General features: G+C 43.9%; 1 protein-coding gene and 1 long non-coding RNA gene across 2 annotated transcripts in view; both read left to right on the top strand.

Annotated features, from left to right (window-relative positions):
- Window positions 1–23,409, top strand: part of pdxdc1 (pyridoxal-dependent decarboxylase domain containing 1) — a 163,913-nt gene that overhangs the window by 18,485 nt on the left and 122,019 nt on the right. The gene's annotated exons all lie outside the window — the stretch shown is intronic.
- LOC119422017 overlaps window positions 14,158–23,409 on the top strand; it is a 22,512-nt gene continuing 13,260 nt past the window's right edge. The window contains exons 1-2 of the long non-coding RNA XR_005187391.1: window positions 14,158–14,221; window positions 14,392–14,460. This is a non-coding gene — a long non-coding RNA (uncharacterized LOC119422017). The remainder of the gene's footprint in view (window positions 14,222–14,391; window positions 14,461–23,409) is intronic.

The raw sequence follows: 23,409 nt of genomic DNA, 5'->3' as shown, positions 1-23,409 counted from the left end.
GAGCAAAGTGCTGAATTACATTCAGCACCGTGACACACTCCAAAAACATTTATGTGGGCTGATGTGTGATGGGCCACAGCGCCCCTACTGCTTGAGATAGGCATGTCCCCCCCCAGCCTGACAGCGACGCGTCCGTGAAGACTGACACGTGACGTGGGTCTGCTGACGGAGGCTCCCTCCGACAGAACCAGGGTGTTTCCCCAGTGTCGGAGTTCTGCTCTCACGGAGGGAGGCACAGTGATCATCCATCTCTTTGTTTTACTGGATCCACACGCAGACGCACAAACTACCTCTGGCGGCGTCTCATGTGTAATAAACCCAGCGGGACCACTGTGTGAACTGATGACATCATTCCTAACAGCTTCATGACAGGGACAGCTGTTACCACTCTGCCAGGTCTTACTTGGCGGAGCTGGTCTCTAAAAGTGTCGATTCTCGTTTGTGATAAACGAGCCTTCATGGTGGTTGAATCTAACTCCACTCCCAGATAAACAATTGTCTGGGCCGAGAAAATCGAGCTTTTCTTCCAATTTATGGCAAAAAACTCAGATGTGGCAGGTGTGATGTCAACACCTGGGCTTGCATCACTGCTTCCTGTCTGGATTGTGACCATCGCAGCAGGTCGTCCAGGTAAAACAAAACTCTCATCTCTGCTCTGTGTAACAGATGCAGGGCTGTCTCCACACACTGAGAACGTATGAGGCGCGAGGGAATACCCGACCAGCAGCCCGTTGTACTGATACTTCATCCCCTGAAAGGAGAAAACGCAGGAATTTTCTGTGTTTTGTGATGATCGGTATGCATTTCTCTGGATGTTGTTCAACAGCTGACTGGTTGACAACATGTGAAAAAACGGTCTGTCCATGATCGCCTTGTTGAGACTGACAGATCCAAAATCGGTCTCATCCCTCCGATCCGTTTGGGAACCAGGAAGTAACGTGAGTAAAACCCTGTGTTTTCCTCTCCGTCGGGAACCCTGGAGATTACTTTTATCAGAAGCACTTGGACTTCTGCATTTAGGGATGAGATTTGGTCTGGTGATGACAGGACCATCTCTATAACTCCTCCGAACGGAGGGGGTTGGGTTGCAAACTGTAACTTGTAACCATTTGCATAACACCTTGTCCATCCATCTGACTGGCGAGCATGTTTTAGCCACTCTACGTAACGTTCGTGGAGTGAACGTGCGTTTAAGTGATACATCATGTTTTGTACGGCTGTCACCAGTCCGCCACTCAACCACCATCATGCGTCGAGGGAATGTCTTCCGCATGACCCAAGGCGAGGCTTCCTCGAAAAAAAAAAAGGCTCTGAACGCGCCCGTGCGCTGCGTTCGAACCGCGGACCAACCTTCATGTACAGGTGGGCCGGTGTGTGCTGAGGCGAAGCGTGTGACAGCTGATGACGCTGTGGGGCTGCGCGTTCAACGTCGCTGTGCGAACGTTGAGAGGCGGAGGGCGTGACTTCATCTACACCGTGCTGTTGGAGTGAAGGCTGCGAGCCCCGCGGGAGCACATGTTTTCTCTGGAGGGACGCGCGCCGCTCTCGCCGGAGGGACGCGTGCCGCTCTCGCCGGAGGGACACGCGCCGCTCCCGCCGGAGGGACGCACGCTGCTCTCGCCGGAGGCGGGACTCGCCACCGGGTTCGTTCAGCTGTCTCACGCTTATGCTGCCGTGAGCTGCCGAGTGCAGAGACGCGATGGGTGACGGCTGCTCGCGTTTGCTTCGGTGAGATGTGTGTTGCTCTTGTGAGAGCGAGGACCTCCACCCGACCTGGCCTGCGGTCCCACATTCATACCGATGTGAGCCGGTGAGCGCCGGGCAGCTGTGTGTGTGCGCCATCATCAACGTAGCGCCGTTGGATGAAGACTGTTTTCATCGCACAAGTGCGCGTTTGACACCGCTTGGGTGAGGATCGTGCAGCTCAGATTGACAACGAGTTATTTCGCTTACCATTGTGTTGTGTGATCGACTCGTCATGTCTTGGAGCGGCGGTGAGTTTTAAAAAACCTTTATTAAAGGACACCGGCTCAATATGTGTGGAGGATGTGTGCGCAGCCGCTGTGAGGTCATCCGAGCTTACAGACTGGCTAAAAACAGACACTTCGATCATTGAATGATGATTTATTTCAACGTTCGTGTCACTTTTACACACACCCTCCGTAGACCGTCATTTTTTAAAAAACTTCTCCCCTTTGAGCTCTGCGATTTGTTTGCCCAGAGCGCTGTCTTGCAGGCGATCTCTGCGGAAACGCTGAACTTCAGGTTGCCGGGATGAAGAGGGCTGAACTCTGACGGGCGGGGCTGGTGGTGGAACTGAGCAAGACGACGCCGCCATGGCCGGGATGAGCCGCGCGGCTTGATGAGGTGGTGCACGGCCTCTGGCACCTCCTCCGACTACTTCGAGTTCGCCAGCGTGGTATTGAAGCTGCTCCTGAACAGCGTGTCCGCCGTGATGGGGCCCTCCATCAGGTCTTTGTGCCGTTTCTCCGGCAGCGAGGGGAAGTGACGGAGCTAGGTGGATGTTGAATCATCATCATCCACGCTGCAATCCTGGACAGGCAAACCGTAGAAGAGGCACACATACTGAGGATGGCGTCGGCTGCCTTACAGAGGGAGCTCTAGGTCTCCTAAGGCAGGTCTGCGGCCTCCAGCTCCCACATGCTAACTGCTAGCAGCGCCACGTTGTTGTTAGCTGCGACTGCCTGAAAAGCACATTGATGGGCTCGATTGGAGAGCGTGGTCACCGTCTGGTCGTGTTTCTCAGGAGGGACAGGACGCTGCTCCAACCTGGACAGCTTCGCTCCGAAAGCTTCTGCGAGGCTTGGCTCAAGGGGGGTTACCGAGGGATAGCCCCGCTCGGTGAACCCCTCCACTCTGGTGATGGGTGCAGACTGGAGACCGGCTCCCCCAATCTACCAGGAAAGAACCGACTGTGGCCTCGTCCGTAGGACGTCCTGTTGGAACACGAGGCCATATGGATCAAGATGGTGGGCCGGAATGGAGCCCGGTAAACAACCTTCCCGCCGGATCATCCAAACTGGCGGGAAAGGCGTGGGACGTAGAAAAAAGGGGTCCCATCATGTCAGCCTCCTCCTGGGTTACGCCGGGCAACCCTTGAGGGCGCCGTCGGCCGGGAGCGGTGTGATCGCCGATGCGAACGAGGTGGGATGAGGTGAGCATTCACTCAGCCCCCCTCCTCCGACATTACGCTCTCCAGGAGGGAATGAGCAGTGGGGGCTGCAGCTGAGCACGCCTGTCCCGGAGGAACCATCCGATTCGCTCCGAGGGTCGGCGATAAGAGGAAAAAATTACAAGATGGCGTTGTCCAGCGTGTAGTGACCTGTCACTGAGAAATATTCCTCGGCGCTTACCTTGAAATAAGACTGCTCGTCAGCTTCTCCTCGGGAAGGAGAACTCACCGGACGACCAGAGGTCGACTGCCGGGCCAAGCATCCTTAACAAAGGTTGGTCATTTACACAATTTTCCTTCTTTGTTCTTCTGACAGTGCTAATTTAGCTCGCTGAAGAAAAAAATGGGAGCCGATTTCCAGCTCTTAACGTAATTTATACGGACCGGGTGGGGCCCACACAGCAGGTGGGCGTGGACTAAATTTTTTCAGTGCTTATGCTCCGCATAATGGAATAAACCCACTAAAGCGAAGGCCTTAAAGGGCGAAGCCTATACGAAATAGAACTAGCGTTCAGCACAATTTAAACTTATGCTGCAGCTATTTCTTCTTGTCACGAGGGCTTCGGTGACAAAACAGTTCTTAATCACTCGATGAAGCGTTTCCTGAAAGGTGTACGGAGACACAGACCGGTGTCACGTCCACTAGCTTCACAGTGAGACCTAACGATGGTCCTGCACGCTCTGATCAAAGCTCATTCTGAGCTTTTAGATTAAGTTTTACTTAAATTTCTGTCATTAAAACAGCCCTGCTGTTAGTTTTCTGACGTCGGCAAAAGAGAGCAAGTGTTTGTTTGCTCTCTCTGTTGCTCCCTCATGTCTCAGAATTCAAGCTGACGGCAGTTCAGCTGTACTATGTTTTAACCCTGCTCTGAAAAGCATCACAAGCTCATTCAGATCGAGAGTGACAACCTTGGATGGGTTTTATCCTCATCCTCATAATTCTGAAGAGGAAGCAACATCTCACCTCCTTCTGTCCCATGCACCCATTTTTCATGTTATGTGGTGCACACGGCCGCACTGCGCCGCTTTCAGCGTATGTTCGTGAATTACTGGGACAGCTCTTCAGGACGTCCTCTATCCACCCAGCGCCTCTCACATTGGTTGTGTGAAGCTATTTCTGAAATGTATAGTTTATCTGGACTGGATCCTTCACCAGTGGGTTTTCATCCTCCATGGCTCTGCATGGAGGGATGACAGTGGAGAATATTTGTATGGTGACTGCCTGGTCATCTTCATTTTCAATTATTCGTTTTTATCTACGTGATGTTTCTACTTTCTCCATGACCCATTCTGTTCTCAGGGTTCTGTCAGAATGATTATTATTTGTTTCATGGATCCTCACTTTTGAGCTCACACCTGCCTGCATGCAGTCGCAGTGTGAGATATTTATTATCAGTCACAAGTTCATGACTGCTGATTTTATTGTTATTAACTGGTTCATCCTGAGGAACTGTTGGTCTGCTCTGTTCATCGTTACACTGTTACAATTCGTATCCTCCGTTGTTCCTATTCACAGCAGCAGGTCTGCTATCTCAGCCTTTTTCCTCACCAGAGATCTTCTCCGGTGCATGGAGCACGCAATTACGTAATTACGCACACAGAAGGCTGAGTGATGAAATTTTTTTTGTGCAAGCAGGTGCTTCATGTTGTGTCTGAATGGATCCAGTGAGGCATAGACTACATCCTGCTTCGCCTTTAACTCACTAGCGACAGCCTTAAAGAGCGAAGCCTATACGAAATAGAACGTTGGTTACGTACTGTAACCCCAGATTCTATGAGTATAGGCACAGCCTTTTAAGCTCTGGGCCGCACTGGTTCCTAAATGGCTGAAGAAAAAAGCTATTTGGGAGCCGATTACCTGGTCTCACCGTAATTTATACGGACCGGGGATGAGGCCCACACAGTAGGTGGGCGTGGACTAAAGTTTTTTCAGTGCAGCACTGAGCGCATAGGGATAAACCCACTAGTGAGAAGCCTTAAAGGGCTATGCCTATACTCATAGAATCTGGGGTTACAGTATGTAACCAACGTTTCTTTGTTTTGCTGAGACGTTGCGTCCATCATCCAACGGATTTTTTCAATCTGAAACAAAACTGATTCTCCACCAACAGCATACTCCATAGAGGAAAAAAAACAGTTTGCTGTGCTAAAATGGCCTCTAGGGCACGCCATCTCCCTGTCAACTCCTCTGAGACAAGGAGTCTCTTTTTTCCACTATGGAGTGTGCTGCTGGTGGGAAATCATTTTGTTTGGTGGTTTCTTAGGGTGCATTCACACTAGCCCTGTTTAGTCCGCTTTAATCGAACTCTAGCTCGTTTTCCTAGAAAGTCTGGTTCGTTTAGGGAGGTGTGAATGCGCCATCGAACCCTGTCACGGAACAAAAAGGCGAACTCTGGCCCGGGCTAAAACCTAGGTCTCGGTCCGGTAGAAGAGAACTCCAGCGCGGTTCGAGTACAGTGTGACCCGCTCCACAGGACAAACAAACACGCATTTCTCTGACCTTATATGGAGCCGTCAGCTGCCTTGTGTGGAAAAACAATATTCTCCATAGTCTTCTGTTTCATCTTCTGCTCATGCTAAGTCCATTTTTGAAAAATGACAAACTATAACTCCTAAAACTACTAAAACTTGATGCCACTTCGTTTTTATTTTTATTTACAGAAGAACAAGAAGACGTGTCTTCAGAGGTTTTTGTGTCGTTTCTTTCACTAGTTCTTGGTGCAGCGCCCCCACAGTCGAGCGGGGGAACAGGTCGCTTCAACAGGTTGACTCGACTGCACAGTGCAGTGTGAATGCAAACGCACCAGCTCAAATGTAACAAAAGGTCATGAATATTGGTCCCGAACCGAACCAAGTCTACCGGACTATCTGGTGTGAAAACGACCTTAGATTGAAGAAGTCTGTTGGATAACAAACAAAACATTTCAGCAAAAAAAAAAAAAAAGAAATTGTCCAGATGACCTGACTGAACATTTCCTGATGCATGCTCAATAGTCCAGGTAGAAAAATCTAAAAAAGGTTAAGTCAGGTCCTCTGGCTGGGCTCCAGGCTGGACAGACTGAGCTGAACACAGCTCCTCAGACTGAAGGAGACTTTTGGATGAAAGATAAAACGTTTCTACTTTTTTGTTGTTTTTTGAACCCATCCAGAGGACCTGACTTAACTTTTTTTATATTGACTGAACATTGTTAGATTTTAGAGTCAGAGTTAGAGATTCTTTATTGTTCCACCACACAAAATTATGTACACAGGGTCCCAGTTACATCCAAGAATAAAAATGTAAAAGAAAAACAATGATAACATCTAAGATATGAACTAAGAAAAACATCAACTAAATAATACACTAAGCACTAATAGCATAAAAACATTACGTCAAACATCAGCACGAACATGAGCATGAGTCTGTGTGAGCAGATGTGCACGCATGAACACATCAACATGAAACAGATCAGCAGCAACATGAAACAGATCAGCAGCAACATTGAAACAGATCAGCAGATCTACCTGGATTATTGAGCATGAACTTTGGTACTACGCTGCACAGTATTTATAACCTAGGAGGGCGGGGCCTCCTGTGTATGCAGCAGTCTCATTGGCCTTGACAGGTGCGTTCAAGGAAACTTCTTCAGGCTGGTCTCACGATGGTGCAATCCCCATACTATTGTGTTGTACCTCTTTTCCCTCCCTCGGGGAATATTGGTTTTATTCATAACTTCCAGTTTTCTACGTGTGATCGCGTGAAGAACATGATATGATTGTTTTTTTTAAAGGTAGCCTACTTCTCCAGGATTCAGCCTATTTAAAATGATTTTCAGGGTTAGGATTGTATTTTTTTTTTTTGGTCAGCTCTAACACATTGAAAGTTAATATTTATTTAAAAGGGCTTTTGTTTAACTTTTAGTATTTTTTTAAATCTCCTTTTACCTTCTTTTATTGTGGCTGCGTTTTAAATTTTCACTAATTCATCGTGCCAGTATTTATTTGTTGTATCTTGTGAAGCACTTCGGTCAATGCAAGGCGTTGTTGGAAGATGCTGTATATTATTATTATAAATACGACATGAATGAAGTTCCCTGCTGCTCTTATCAGTTGTACTTCCGTGTTCCAGGCTCAGCTGCCACTGCCGCCCAACCCGCCAGGCCGGCGTGATGACGTCAGCGCTGCCAGCGTGGAACGCACGTCTCTCGGCAGCCGCTCCCGGAAGTGAAACGTTCCGTCCAGTCAGACGTCTGCGGACATAATTTGGAGCTGTAAATAAAGACGTGTTCTTATCAGAGTCAAGGCTAACATCACAGGGAGGGTTTTCACCAAAGTGTCGGAACTGGCAAAGCGGCTGTCGGTACCACAGAACCGTCCGAAGCCAAAGCTGTCAGCTGTAAAGGTGAGCTGCGGCTGGTCCGAACACCTGTCCTGCTGTCTGTCTTAGATTACATTCATTTATGTCGGAAATTAATCCAGCAAAGTCTGTGCAAAAGACCTTAAGCACTCCTTAAGAACTGCCATATATTTTAGTTTTAAATGTCTTTTTTTTGGACCAAATCAGCCAATATCAGTTGCTTCTAAAAAAAAATAAAGTAAACAAGTTTTATTTAAAAAACAACATTCTTTTTATGCCAGCCTTATGGTAATGCTTGCATAGGTGACTGAATAATTGTAATACTTTGTTATAAATTCCATGGGTAGTACTAGAGCTTTGAGTATCTTGAAATAAGATGGAAAGGTGCTAGAAGTACAGTCCACTTACCATTTACTATACTCCGTTAAAAACTTTCAAACTATTTCTCAGTTGTTGGAGTTTTTAATTTCATGTTTGTGTGTTTGTTTAAAAAAGGTTCAAGTTAATGAAGTGGAGAGTTTAGCTCAGCAAAATGGTAAATGAACTGCACTTATAAATATCCTGATGCATGCATGCACTTGTAAAGCACTTTTCTGTCTGATCCAGACGCTCAACGCTCTTTACAACAATCTGTGCCTCATCTACCCATTCACACAGCTCTATACTAGATCTCTACAAAAGATAATGGAACAAATCATTCTAAAGAGAATGATCTGTGTGTGTGTGTGTGTGTGTGTGTGTGTTGGCATATTGTGATATTCTGCTCCATACACCCTGCTCTACAGGTGCTGGTCATAAAATTAGAATATCATGAAAAAGTTTATTTATTTCAGTAATTCTGTTCAAAAAGTCAAACTTGTATATTATATTCATTCATTACACACAGACTGATATATTTCAAATGTTTATTTATTTTAATGTTGATGATTATAACTGACAACTAATGAAAACCCCAAATTCAGTATCTCAGGAAATTAGAATATTGTGAAAAGGTTCAGTATTGAAGAGACTTGGTGCCACGTTCTAATAAGCTAATTAACTCAAAACACTTGCAAAGGCCTTTAAATGGTCTCTCAGGTCGTTTTCACACCAGATGGTCCAGTAGACTCGGTTCGGTTCGGGACCAATATTCATGACCTTTTGTTACATTTGAGCTGGTGCGTTTGCGTTCACACTGCACTGTGCAGTCGAACCAACCTGTTGAACCAACCTGTTCCCCCGCTCGCCTGTGGGGGCGCTGCACCAAGAACTAGTGAAAGAAACGACACAAAAACCTCTGAAGACACGTCGTCTTCTTCTTCTTCTGTAAATAAAAATAAAAACGAAGTGGCATCAAGTTTTTTCAGTTTTAGGAGTTATATTTTGTCATTTTTCAAAAATGGACTAAGCATGAGCAGAAGATGAGACAGAAGACCCTGGAGAATATTGTTTTTCACACAAGGCAGCTGACGGCTCCATATAAGGTCAGAGAAATGCGTGTTTGTTTACCCTGCGGAGCGGGGCTCGGTCTGTTTACATTCACACTGTACTTGAACCGCGCTGGAGTTCTCTTCTACCGGACTGAGACCTAGGTTTTAGCCCGGGCCAGAGTTCACCTTTTTGTTCCGTGACGGAGTTCGATGGTGCGTTCACACCTCCCTAAACGAACCGGACTTTCTAGGAAAATGAGCTAGAGTTCGATTAAAGCGGACTAAACAGGGCTGGTGTGAATGCACCCTCAGTCTAACCGCACCCTGGAGAGGATGGCGAAACAAAACCCATTCCAAAATGTGGGGGAGATTTACAAAGAGTGGATTGCAGCTGGAATCAGTGCTTCAAGAACCACCACACACAGACATATGCAAGACGTGTTTCAGCTGCCCCATTCCTTGTCAAGCCACTCTTGAACAAGAGACAGCATCTGAAGTGTCTCACCTAGGACTGCTGCTGAGTGGTCCAAAGTTATGTTCACTGATTAAAGTAAATTTTGCATTTCCTTTGGAAATCAAAGTCCCAGAATCTGGAGGAAGAGAGGAGAGGCACAGAATCCACGTTGCTTGAGGTCCAGTGTCAAGTTTCCACAGTCAGTGATGGTTTAGGGTGTCATGTCTGCTGGTGTTGGTCCACTGTGTTTTCTGGGGTCAAAGGTCAACACAGCCACCTGCCAGGAAATTTTAGAGCACTTCCTGCTTCCTGCTGCTGACCAACTTTATGGAGATGCAGATTTCATTTTCCAACAGGACTTGGCACCTGCACACAGTGCCAAAGCTACCAGTACCTGGTTTAAGAACCATGGTATCCCTGTTCTTAATTGGCCAACAAACTTGCCTGATCTTAACCCCATAGAAAATATATGGAGTATTGTGAAGAGGAAGATGTGATACACCAGACGCAACAATTCAGAAGAGCTGAAGGCCACGATCAGAGCAACCTGGGTTCTCAGAACACCTGAGGAGTGCCACAGACTGATCCACTTCATGCCACGCTGCATTGCTGCAGTAATCAAGGCAAAAGGAGCAACAACTAAGTATTGATGCTGTACATGCTCATACTTTTCATGTTCATACTTTTCAGTTGGACAACATTTCTAAAAATCCTTGTTTTTTTTTAATTGGTCTTAAGTAATATTTTTTTAATAACTTTTCATCATGTTTTAATTTTATGACTAGCACCCGAATGTTCATCTGTTTTAACTGTTAGTCTGGACTGTCTTCACAAGACTAAACCTTGACGTGCAGGAGAATAAAGGTGACAACTTTGTGCACAAAAAGCAAGAAAATTAATATTAAACAAAAAAATGTTGCAAATTGTAAATTCTGTGTTGTTAGCAATTCCAGAAACTATGCCAATGTCTTCCCCACTAATATCTATGCTCAGGAGCTGCAGTTCAAGCTGCAGATGTAAATGTTCTGTAGGTTTGAGAAAATGAGAATGCTCTGCAATTTGTCAGTAGGGGATGATGATGTGTCGACAAGTTAGACCAGTGGAGAATTCAGTTCAGTTTATTTCTTTAACGCTAAGTCTCGACAGAAGTTGTCTCAGTGCACTCTACAAAAACATTCACATACATTATAAATTATAATTAATAAAAGTTCTCTGTCTAAGAAAGCCAGCAGATTGTGTTCAATCTTCACTTTATCACAGTCTCCCATCCTGAGCAAGCACAAAGGAGACAGTGGAAAGAAAAACTCCCTTTTAAAAGAAAGAAACCTCCAGCAGAACCAGCTCAGGACAAGCAGCCATCTGCTTTGACCAGCTGGTTGAGAGGACAGGAAGGAGAGACAGATGAACACAGAATGGTAGGTCCAGGTATAGGTCCAGGTATAGGTCCAGGTATAGGTCCAGGTCCAGGTATAGGTCCAGGTGCTTCTGAAAGACAAAAAAAAACATGTTAAGGATAGAAAAAATAATTACAAATACAAAACAGATTGAGCAGAGTAAGTAAAGACAGTAGCAGAGTGAAAAAGTGTGGTCAGTTTGTCCTCCAGCAGTCTAAGCCTATAGCAGCAGAACTAAGGGACAGCTCAGGAAACCCAAGCCCACCCTAACTATAGGATTTATCAAAAAAGGAAAGTCTTAATCCCAGTTTTAAAACTAGATAATGTGTCAGCCTCATGGACAGAGATTGGAAGTTGGTTCCACAAGAGAGGAGCCTGAGAACTGAAAGTTCTGCCTCCCATTCTGTTTTTGTAAATTCTAGGAACCACAAGTAAACCTGCAGCCTGAGAGCGAAGTGCTCTGTTAGGAAAATATGGAACAATAAGATCTGTAATATAAGATGGAGCTAGGTTGTTGAGAGCTTTGTAGGTTAGAAGTAAGATTTTGAATTCTATTCTGGATTTGACAGGGAGCCAATGGAGAGAAACTCAAACTGGAGAGATATGATCTCTCCCAGTAACTCCAGTTAAGACTCTGGCAGCAGCATTTTGGATCAACTGAAGACATTTTAAAGAAGTATTTGGACACCCAGATAATAAACCATTGCAATAGTCCAGTCTAGACGTGACAAATGCATGGACCAGTTTTTCTGCATCATTTTTAGATCAGATGTTTCTAATGTTAGTGATATTACGCAGGTGGAAGAAGGAGGTTCTAGTAACGTTTTTAATGTGGGGGATAAAAGACATGTCCTGATCAAAAATAACACCAAGATTTTTAACATTAGAGCTGGAGGACAGATTAATGCATCTAAGGAGGGAGAAAGACTGAAACATTCATTCCTAAGGTGCTCAGGTCCAAAAACCAAAACCTCAGTCTTGTCTGTGTTCAACAGGAGAAAATTAAGAGTCATCCAGGTTTTTATGTCTTTAAGACATGCTTGTAGTCTAAGTAGCTGATTGGATTCATTGGGTTTAATGGACAAATATAATTTTGTGTCATCAGCATAACAATGGAAATTTATCCCATGCTGTTTAATAACTTTACCTAATGGAAGCATAAAGTAAAGAGTATTGGCCCAAGCACTGAGCCCTGAGGAACTCCATGACTAACTTTGGTGTATGAAGAAGATTTATTATTTACATTTACAAACTGGAATCTATCAGATAGATATGATTTAAACCATTTTAGAGCCGTTCCTGTAATCCCAACATCATATTCAAGCCTCTGTAGTAAAATATTGTGATCAACTGTATCAAATGCAGCACTGAGGTCTAACAGGACCAGTATAGACACAAGTCCATTGTCTGAGGCCATGAGAATATCATTAGTGACTTTTACTAGTGCTGTTTCTGTGCTATGATGAGCTCTAAACCCTGACTGAAACTCTTTAAACAGATTATTTCTTTGTAGATGTTCACACAGCTGACCTGCAACTATTTTCTCTAGAATTTTGTAGATGAAAGTTAGATTAGATATAGGTCTATAGTTGGCCAGAATTTCTGAATCAAGGTCAGACTTCTTAAGTAAAGGTTTAATTACAGCAACCTTAAAGCGCTGTGGTACATAACCATCCATTAAAGATGAAGTAAGCAGATCCAAAATGTGGATATTAATTAAGGGAAGTACCTCTTTAAACAGTCTGGTTGGGATGCACCAGCCGCCAGGTACCATGCACTTTACCCATCACGATCCTCCTGCAGGAGGTGGAGCCACTGGGGTGTGAGCCAGCTAAGGCTGGTGCCCATGGGTAAAGGCCCAACAACCAGGTAAATGACCACGGGTCCCAATTCAAACCTGGCTTGAGGGTGAGACCCCTGTGATGGGCTTGCAACCTGTCTATCATGTAACTCACGTCTCTAACAATAACCGATGGATAACCACTGGAACTAGGCACCAGCTTCCCTGTGACTCAAAAAGGAAAAAGCGGTTAAAGAAAAGGGACAGATGGAGACCAGCACCCACAGAATCTGTTCCAAAATAATTCTGGCACATGAACAGATTTAGTTTGTGACCCCAGTCTTGTATAGACAGTCCTGCTGATACAGTTTCCATGGAAACAGCAGCCAGCTGTTAGCACGGTGATGAGAGGCTGATGATTTGGGGTCTGGACGTCTCTGTAATGATCAAGAACTCTTCTGTAGACCGAAGGATTCCAGAGTTAGATGCGGTCATCTGTCTGACAGCTGAAGCTCAGACCGGACCGAGTCACAATGTAACAGAAGTTTGATCCCAAACATGGAAGTTGATTTACAGCAGAACAGATTGAGGTGTTAAAGAGAACTGTTTGTTTATTTTTTCAATCCGTCCAGAGGACATGACTTAACTTTGTTAGTTTTGACTTCCTGGATTATTGAGCAATGCATCAGGATATTGAAGCAACATAGTCAATTAAAAAAAAGCGTGTCCGACTTTCTTCATAGGAATGTGACTAATGCGGTCAAACAAAAGACGATTACTTCAGGTTTTTCCTGCTAAACATGGTTCTATGGGTTGTTCAGTCCTGAAGTACTAGTTTCTTTCTTCTTTTTTTTTCAGAACACCTCGTACTGTTCTTTTCCAGTGTAAATCTTACCCACGTAATTATTTATACCAAAAACATTTAGGTTTAATTGCCTTCCCTGTTCAAGTAGTGCAAACATTAACCATTTTAACTTTGGTGCGGCTGTGGCTGAGTGGTTAGAACAGTCGTCCTCCAATGCGAGAGTTGGGGCTTCGAATCCACCAGCAGTCACATGCTGAAGTGTCCCTGGGCAAGACACTGAACCCCTCATAGCCTCTGATGTGTGCCCCATCAGTGTATGAATGTGAGCTAAAGCACTGATTAGTCTCATTAGAATGATTTGTTCAATTATCTTTGTAGAGATCTAGTAGAGAGCTGTATGAATGGGTAAATGAGGACACAGATTGTAATGTAAAGTGCTTTGAGTATCTTGAAATAAGATAGAAAGGCGCTATATAAGTACAGTCCATTTACCATTTACAATTCACACCCCTCAGAGATGGTGGCCACTGGCCACCTTGTTTTTAAATACAGCACCTCCACCATATGACAGAGCAGGGATTCAGCCACCATGAACCTTTTTGAGATCATCTTTGATAAACTGCAGTTAAACCCCATCAACAGCTTGTGTGCAGTTTATGGAAAAGGTGGCTTAGTTACATTTCAGTGTTTGCAGTGAGTTTACAACCAAGTTAAATTTGTCTGCCTGTGTAAAATCAGTTGTCTTTATTGTCCTTCAGATACACACGTCCTGGATGATGGTGGACTCCACATTAGCTCAGGTGGGAAACGATCTGAACCATGCCATGAGGATCCTGGGAGACGGGCCAATGTAAGACCTGATTGAGTTCCAGCCACTTGAACCATCGAGCTTCTGTTCTTTCCTAAATAGTTGTTAATGGTTGTTTTAGATTAGTAATACCTGGTCAAATACTTTGAATGTGTGTGCATGAATGAAAATAAAATGCAAGATTAGTATAATTTTTTTTTTGTTTGTTTTAGGGTGCCCGATGCAGGAATGGAGAGGCAGCGTTTTACTAGAAGGAGCATACCTGGACCACTGCAGGGAGAGTAAGACCCTACACCCCTCAGTTTAGCATACATCCTAGGACCCCTGGTGCAACATCAACAATAACAATAACTAGAGAAATAGCATTTCCTGCCAAAATGCACTGTGAATGCTTATTAGAGAAGAACTTGCTGAAAAACAGCTGAAATTAGCTAAACATGCTGAAATGGAAGAACAAGCCTAAATTAGCAAAAGAAGCAGAAATAATACAGGTGCTGGTCATAAAATTAGAATATGAAGAAGTTTATTTCAGTAATTCCATTCAAAAGTGAAACTTGAATATTATATTCATTCATTACACACAAACTGATATATTTCAAATGTTTTTCTTTTAATGTTGATGACTGACAACTAATGAAAACACCAAATCCAGTATCTCAGAAAATTAGAATATTACTTAGACCAATAAAAAAAGATTTTTAGAAATGGTGGCCATCTGAAAAGTATGAACATGAAAAGTATGAACATGAAAAGTTCGAACATGAAAAGTTCGAACATGAAAAGTTCATGTCACCAGCAGATGACATATCGCCCCAAACCATCACTGACTGTGGAAACTTGACACTGGACCTCAAGCAACGTGGATTCCGTGCCTCTCCTCTCTTCCTCCAGACTCTGGGACCTTAATTTCCAAAGGAAATACAAAATTTACTTTGATCAGAGAACATCACTTTGGATATGTCATCTGCTGGTGTTGGTCCACTGTGTTTTCTGAGGTCTAAAGTCAATGTAGCCATATATAGTACCAGGAAGTTTTAGAGCACCTCATGCTTCCAGGTCCTGATCAACTTTATGGAGATGCAGATTTTCCATCAGGACTTGGCACCTGCACACAGTGCCAAAGCTACCAGCTACCAAGGACCATCGTATCACTGTTCTTAATTGGTTAGCAAACTCGCCTGACATTAACCCCATAGAAAATGTGACTATGGGGTATGGTGAAGAGGAAGATGTGATACGCCAGACCCAACAATTCAGAAGAGCTGAAGGCCACTATCAGAGCAGCCTGGGCTCTCATAACACCTGAGTAGTGCCACAGACAGATCGACTCCATGCCACGCCGCATTGCTGCAGTAATCCAGACAAAAGGAGCAACAACTAAGTATTGATGCTGTACATGCTCATATTTTTCATGTTCATACTTTTCAGTTGGCCAACATTTCTAAAAATCCATCCATCCATCATCTTCTGCTTGTTCCGAAATCGGGTCGCAGGGGCAGCAGCTTGATCAGGGAAACACAGACATCTTTCCACAGCCACCTCTTCCAGCTTTTCTGGGAGGATTCCAAGGCGTTCCCAGGAAAACCGAGAGACGTAGTCTCTCCATTTTGTCATGGGTCTTCCCCTGGGTCTCCTCCCAGTTGGACATGCCCGAAGCTCCTCCCTAGGGAGGCACCCAGGGGGCATCCTTACCAAATGCCCGAACCACCTCAACTGGCTCCTCTCGAAGTGGAGGAGTAGCGGTTCTACTCTGAGTCTCTCTTAGATATCTGAACTTCTCACCCTGTCTCTAAGGGAGAGTCCAGTTACCCTGCAGAGGAAATTCATTTCAACCACCTGTATCCACAATCTCATACTTGGTCACTACCCAGAGCTCATGACCATAGGTGAGGGTAGGAACATAGACCGACTGGTAAACGGAGATCTTTGCCTTACAGCTTAGCTCTCTCTTCATCACAACCGACCGGTACAGAGTCTGCATTACTACAGATGCTGCACCAATTAATCTGTCAATCTCACGCTCCATTCTTCCCTCACTCGTGAACAAAACCTCAAGATATTTGAACTCCTCCACTTAAGGCAGAACCTCACCTTTGACCCAAAGAGAACAATCCACCCTTTTCCGGTTGAGGACCATAGCCTCAGATTTGGAAGTGCTGATTCTCATCTTAGCCGTTTCACACTCGGCTACGAACTGCTCCAGTGAGAGCTGAAGTTCACGGCACGATGATGCCAACAGAACCACATCATCTGCAAAGAGCAGAGATGTAATCCTGAGACCACCAAACTGGAAACCCTCCGCCAGCTGGCTGCAGCGAGAAATTCTGTCCATAAAAGTTATGAACAGAATGGGTGACAACGGGCAGCCCTGGTCCAACTCACACCCTGAAGGGGTCTGACTTACTACCGGCAATGCGAACCAATCTCTCGCACCGCTTGTATATGGAATGAACAGCGCATAACAATGGACCTCCAATCCCATACTCACAGAGCACCCCCCACTAGTGTTGTAGTACTTGATACAGGTCTTGGTCTTGAGACCGGTCTCAAGACCACTTTTTTTTTAGGCCCGAGCAGCGAATCGCTAGCGCTGCGAAGGGATATTGTAATCATTAGACCCGAGTAATTTTTCCGTCAAATTAATTGGCGTTTTGGGGGTCTTAACATATCCCCAAACTCACCAAGTTTGGCGGACGCATCAGGACTTGTGAAAAATTACGTATTTTAAGGGCGTGGCAAAAATTGCAACAGAAACTGCTCAAGAGCGCCACCTAGAAATTTTAGAAAAACCCTTTGCATTAACCTTAGTTTGTCGTAGAAACATGAAATTTCGTGCGCTTGTCCAATTCCCCAAGATGCACAGAAAACTCTCTGGCACTAACGCTGTATGATAAACAGGAAGGCGGCCATTTTGGAATGCCAGCCCAATTTTCACACCTTTTTGGTGGTTTACAGTCTCCGCATTTGAACGAACTCCTCCTAGGGATTTCCCTCAATCAGTTTCAAACTTGCCCATTTTAGTCAAAAGGCATGGGGGACGCAAAGTTATCAAAACGGTTTGTTTCGGAGCATGCTGAAGGGTCAGGGCCAGACCTCAAAGTTTGACATCTTGCCATGAAAAATGAAACGCTAATAACTCCTACAAGAAAACTATCTGAGACATCAATGATTGATCCACATCTGGTCCCCTGCAAGACTGAATAGTCAAATCATGACTTCACTTAAGCCACGCCCCTGACAAGAGGACGTTTAAAGTTTTATGTTGAACGGTCCTTATCTGACCCCTGTGATGTAATCAGCATGATTGTGTGTCCAGTGACCTAAGACATGTTGGTGTAACTTGCTTTCCAACACTGACAGTTTTGGGTGGAGCATGTGGGCAGCGCAGCGTGGCGAAGTAAGACGCAACGCTGTCGCCATACGTTTGGCTCTAAATTCCAAAGATTTGAGCTGAGGTGCACCAAAATCAGTATGATCGATCATTATCCATCCCTTGAACAGGAATCCATGATAAGTAGCCAATAGCCTCCACAGCGCCCCCTAGAATATTTTAAAACCTCAGCCCCAAGCAAATTTATGACCGATAATTCTGAAACTCAGCGAACGTCTGTATCTTCTCAGGACCTTTGAAAAAGTCTCTTGAAGCCCTGGTCCAAACTCAACAGGAAGTCAGCCATTTTGGATAAAATGACCATTTTGGGGCATTTCTAATTGCGAATTTTAACTAACTCCTCCTAGGAATTTTGAAGGATTGCCTTCAAACTTGGTTGATATGCCCTTAAGACATTGGAGAGTAAAAGTTATGTAAAGCTTGTGTTTTCGTATATGTTAAAGGGGCATGGCCAGGCCTCAAAGTTTCGCTTGATGCCATAAATTTCCAAACACTAACTTTCACATTGAAAGACCGAAATGCACAAAACTTTGCATGACTCATCCCTGTTGGTTACCCGACGATCCACTGTGGTCATATTTTGACATCATCAAAGGCCCACCCCCTCGGAACAGGAAGTCACTTTTTTAACTTGGAATGCTCCCTCTTTGGCACCATTGACCTAATCAGGATGATCCTGTGTTAGAAGACGGATAATATGGTCTGACTTGATTTAAAGCGCAAACCGTTTTTGCTGGAGAATGTGGGCGTGGTGGCGTGAAGAATTAAGAAGTGACGCCATTGCAATAAGTTTGGCTCTCAATTGCACAGATTTCAGCCGATGTGCACCAAAATCACAATGATCGATCAATATCGGCCCCTTGAACAGATATCCATAATAAATGGCCAATAGCCTCCTTAGCACCACCTACATTATTCTTACAGCTATAACTCAGTGATACAACATCCGATCTGCACCAGATTTATTGTGTTTCTTCAGTGAGGAATTTTAGACACATTGATGTTGTGGTTTAACATATGACTCGAGTGCGCACCCTAGATTATTTAATCAGTTATATCTCAGTGATATATCATCCGATCTAAGCCAGATTTTGGGTACGTCATTAGTGAGCACTTCTACACACACTGGTCTTGTTGTTTAACTTTTGACTCCAGTGCGCCCCCTGGAATATTCCAACAATTATATCTCAGTGATACATCATCCAATCTGAACCAGAATTTTTGTGCATAATCAGTGACCACATCTAGACACATTGATATTGTTGATTATTGGATGACACTTCCAGCTTCGCACTGTGTAAAATATTAGACTGAAACTTTGTTCGTCAACTGTTGATTGCCACACATGACATGTTGAAAAGCATAAAGGAAGTGCTTGTCAAACATTCGCCACAAAACATGAAGTCACCATAACTCCTGTCTGGAAGGTCAGATTTCGCCTATACTCAAGATCTGCAGCTGGACAAGTAACGACATGGACGGAAAGTGATGTCCAAGATTCGGGAAATGCTCCCTGTGGTGAACGCGTGCAGGATTGACACGAGAGCGTTCGCGATGGTGACTGGGTGGACTAGCTGGAGCTCCCGCAGTCGCTGTAAGGCCGGAGCGGCGCTTTGCTGCAAGGTCCCCCAATGCTGCTTGCAGCTTTAATTTTACTTGGAATGCTCTCTCTCACCTATGGACTCCCCCTAGTGCGCCCCCTAGATTATTCCAACAGTTCTATTTCAAGATACTTCATCCAATCTGTACCAGATATTTTGTGCTTCATCAGTGAGCACTTGTATACACACTGGTAATGTTCTTTAACATTTGACTCAAGTGTGCCCCCTAGATTATTCCAATAGTTAAATTTCAGTGATGCATCATCTGCTCTGCACCATACTTTTGGTGCATGATCGGTGAGTATTTCTAAATGGCACGAGAGCATTAATGATGGCGACTGGGAGGCGTACCTGGAACTCTTGCAGTCGCCATATGGCCGGAGCGGCTCTTTGCTGCGAGAGCCTTTAATGCTGCTTGCAGCTTTAATTGCAGGTTGTTTCTGAACAAGGGATTTATATTTTGAGCAAAGAAACACAAGATTGTGATCTTATTTGCCAAGAGGGGGTCTTGCTTTAGCGATTTATGAATCCTTGACATTTTCATAAAGCAAGTCCAGCGTTTTGTTTTCTCTGGTAGAGCAACTGACAAACTGTTGGAATGTCGAAAGTGTAGCAGAGAGTGTGGCACGATTAAAATCCCCCAGATATTGCAACAAATGCATTAGGGTATGGTGTCTGTAGCTTAGCAACCTCGGAGCTGATGACACACGCAATCTCGGCAACAGCATTGAGTGGAATGTAAACGGTTGCCAAAATAACACCGGTGAACTCTCTTGGCAAATAATATGGACACCAATTTAGGGCTAACAGTTCAATATCTAGACTGCAGAGATGACACTTCACAGTAACATGTCCAGGATTACACCATCTGTTGTTCACAAGCTCTGCCAACCTACCTCCTTTTTTTGCCACTCCTCTTTAAATCTCTATCTGCTCGTATGGTCAGAAAGCCTGGCAGAGAAACGCTGGAGTTGGGGATATGATCTTGCAGCCATGTCTCAGTGAAACACATAACACTGCATTCCCGATACTCTGAATGGGTCCTTGTTAGGGCCTGAAGTTCATCCAACTTGTTTCCCAATGATCTCACATTGCCCATCTTGATCGATGGAAGAGATGGTTTGAAATTCCTTCTTCTTTTTCTCTCTCTTCTTTGCTCCTGTTCTGCATCCACGATGCCTCCTTTTCAACTCATTTGGGATTTGGGGCTGTAGTTGAGATTATTTGAGCTTTGGAGATGTTAATCAGCTGCTCCCAGTTGTAAAAAACAACCTTGTTGTTATGGTTACGCATCATAACAAATGTCCAAAAGCAAATATATTTCTGTAAAAATCCTTCAGCTGCACAGCATCCGACACCAGAGGAAATAATCATCCAAAAAAAGTGATTTATATCCAGAAAAAAGAGGAATTAAAGTTGTCATAAGTAATATCTCAGAATGAAAGTAACAGAGCTACTCCAACATGCAGCCACCTTGAACGGTGCAATTCTAGAATCGCAATGTCTGCCTTATCATCAGTTGGAAAATTCAGCTTTTTAAATCACAAAGAATATAATATTTTTCAGTCAGGTCATGTGGACAGTTTTTTTTTTTCACAAGCAAAACTGGTTTGTTCCACTTTGGAGTAAGCTGTTGGGTGTAGAATCAGTTTTGTGTTTCCTTGACTGATGAAGCCTTCCGGATCGAAGGCGAAATGTTTCAGCACAAAAAAAGAAACTATCCAGTAGGATTGTGCGATATGGCATAAAATTCATATCACAATATGTATTGTGAAGGGTGGTGATAACGATATATATCGCAATATGTTTTTGGTATAAAACTTAATAGGAATTTAAAAAAAGCATAGGGTGTCCTTTTGCCATCATATATTTTGAATTAAGAAAATTCCACTACTAGGTCCAGAGAGTTTTTAAATAATAAACAAATCAAGTATTAAGCTTCTTTCTTGTAGTGCAAAACAGTGCAAAAAAATATCAAATGTAGTTTTAGCCATATGTTTTAAACAAAACAATATGTTGTTAACTCTTAACAGTCTCCAGTCTTACTTAATAAATGAACAGCAACAGAGCAGCATTTTACACTGAAAACACTTCACCCTCCAACCCTCTAGTGGGCGACTCCTTCCGCTTTAATGGAGATCTGACACAAAATGAGTCTGTGGCTTTGACCAGAGGGTCTCGCAGTAAAAATCACACAACACAGCATTCTTTTCACTGATCAGAGAGCAGGTTTCTAAAGCTGACCAATGCTTACTTTAACTTTGGATGGGAAAAAAAAAAACTTTTTACGGAACACAGCATTTTGCGCATGCGTCAGAATACGGCAACACTATGTCAAGCCGGCTGTAGTTAGCTTGTAGCGTCGCTACTTAGCTCTCGAAGAAAAGACTTTAACGCCACTTGCTCACAGTTTTCAGCTCAAAAAAAGTAACAATTAAATCTGACAGCTCTGATTTTACATTTGAACACCACTTATGCACAGTTTTCAACAAAAAAAAAAGTAACAATTAAACTGACAACTCTGATTTTTACATCAGACACAGCATTACTGCGGTTAGCCGGTAGAAGACAGATCTCTATCGTAGGCTAAATTTCTATCGTTTCTACCGTGTACCGTTTATATCGCGCATTCCTACTGTCCAGTTGACTTGACTGAAAAATGTTGGATTGTATACCTGGATTATTGAGCATGGACTTTGTTGTCACAAAGAATATACTTGTAGCTTATATCCATTTAACTTTTTAGGTGTATATCTAATACTTTATTGAAACCACTGTGCAACTATATAGTTATCCCTTGGTCTTGAGTTCGGACTTATGAAGATTGTTTTGCCACTGCAGTTTTTTTAAGGCTTGGCATGTGATGAAACTACTTCCAATTTAACAGTTGTGTAATTTTATTGTTGAATCACATGAAGTTAGGCCACTGAATGTCTGATTTCTTTATGTAGCTTTGAAAATGTATAAAAGCTGATATTCATTCTAAAGCAAAGTTGCTTTATAACGTTAGTAACTTTAGTAACTTTTATATATAAAGAAAATTATAATAAATTATTTATTTTATTTGAGGACTTGGTCTCGAGTTGGTCTTGCCCTCCCTCGGTCTTGGTCTCGACTTGGTCTCGGATCCTAAAAGTCTTGGTCTTGTCTCGGTACACTCTGATCTTGGTCTTGACTTGGTCTCGGGTTAGGTGGTCTTGAACACAACACTACCCCCCACAGTGCAACCCAAGGAACACGGTCAAATGCCTTCTCAAAGTCCACAAAACACATGTACAGGCCTTTCTCAAAAAATTAGCATATTGTGATAAAGGTCATTATTTTCCATAATGTAATGATAAAAATGAAACTTTCATATATTTCAGATTCATTGCACACCAACGGAAATATTTCAGGTCTTTAATTGTTTTAATACTGATGATTATGGCATACAGCTCATGAAAACCCAAAATGCCTGTCCCAAAAAATTAGCATATTTCATCCCACCAATGAAAGACAAGTGTTTTTAATACAAAAAACGCCAACCTTCAAATAATCATGTTCAGTTATGCACTCAATACTTGGTCGGGAATCCTTTTGCATGAATGACTGCTTCAATGCGGCGTGGCATGGAGGCAATCAGCCTGTGGCACTGCTGAGGTGTTATGGAGGCCCAGGATGCTTCGATAGCGGCCTTAAGCTCATCCAGAGTGTTGGGTCTTGCGTCTCTCAACTTTCTCTTCACAATATCCCACAGGTTCTCTATGGGGTTCAGGTCAGGAGAGTTGGCAGGCCAATTGAGCACAGTAATACCATGGTCAGTAAACCATTTACCAGTGGTTTTGGCACTGTGAGCAGGTGCCAGGTCGTGCTGAAAAATGAAATCTTCATCTCCATAAAGCTTTTCAGCAGATGGAAGCATGAAGTGCTCCAAAATCTCCTGATAGCTAGCTGCATTGACCCTGCCCTTGATAAAACACAGTGGACCAACACCAGCAGCTGACATGGCACCCCAGACCATCACTGACTGTGGGTGCTTCACACTGGACTTCTGGCATTTTGGCATTTCCTTCTCCCCAGTCTTCCTCCAGACTCTGGCACCTTGATTTCCGAATGACATGCAAAATTTGCTTTCATCCGAAAAAAGTACTTTGGACCACTGAGCAACAGTCCAGTGCTGCTTCTCTGTAGCCCAGGTCAGGCGCTTCTGCCGCTGTTTCTGGTTCAAAAGTGGCTTGACCTGGGGAATGCGGCACCTG

Source organism: Nematolebias whitei, chromosome 15 (assembly GCF_014905685.2).
Source record: "Nematolebias whitei isolate Nwh7 chromosome 15, NemWhi1, whole genome shotgun sequence".
Lineage (NCBI taxonomy): Eukaryota > Metazoa > Chordata > Actinopteri > Cyprinodontiformes > Rivulidae > Nematolebias > Nematolebias whitei.
This window is presented reverse-complemented; position numbering and strand designations above follow the sequence as displayed.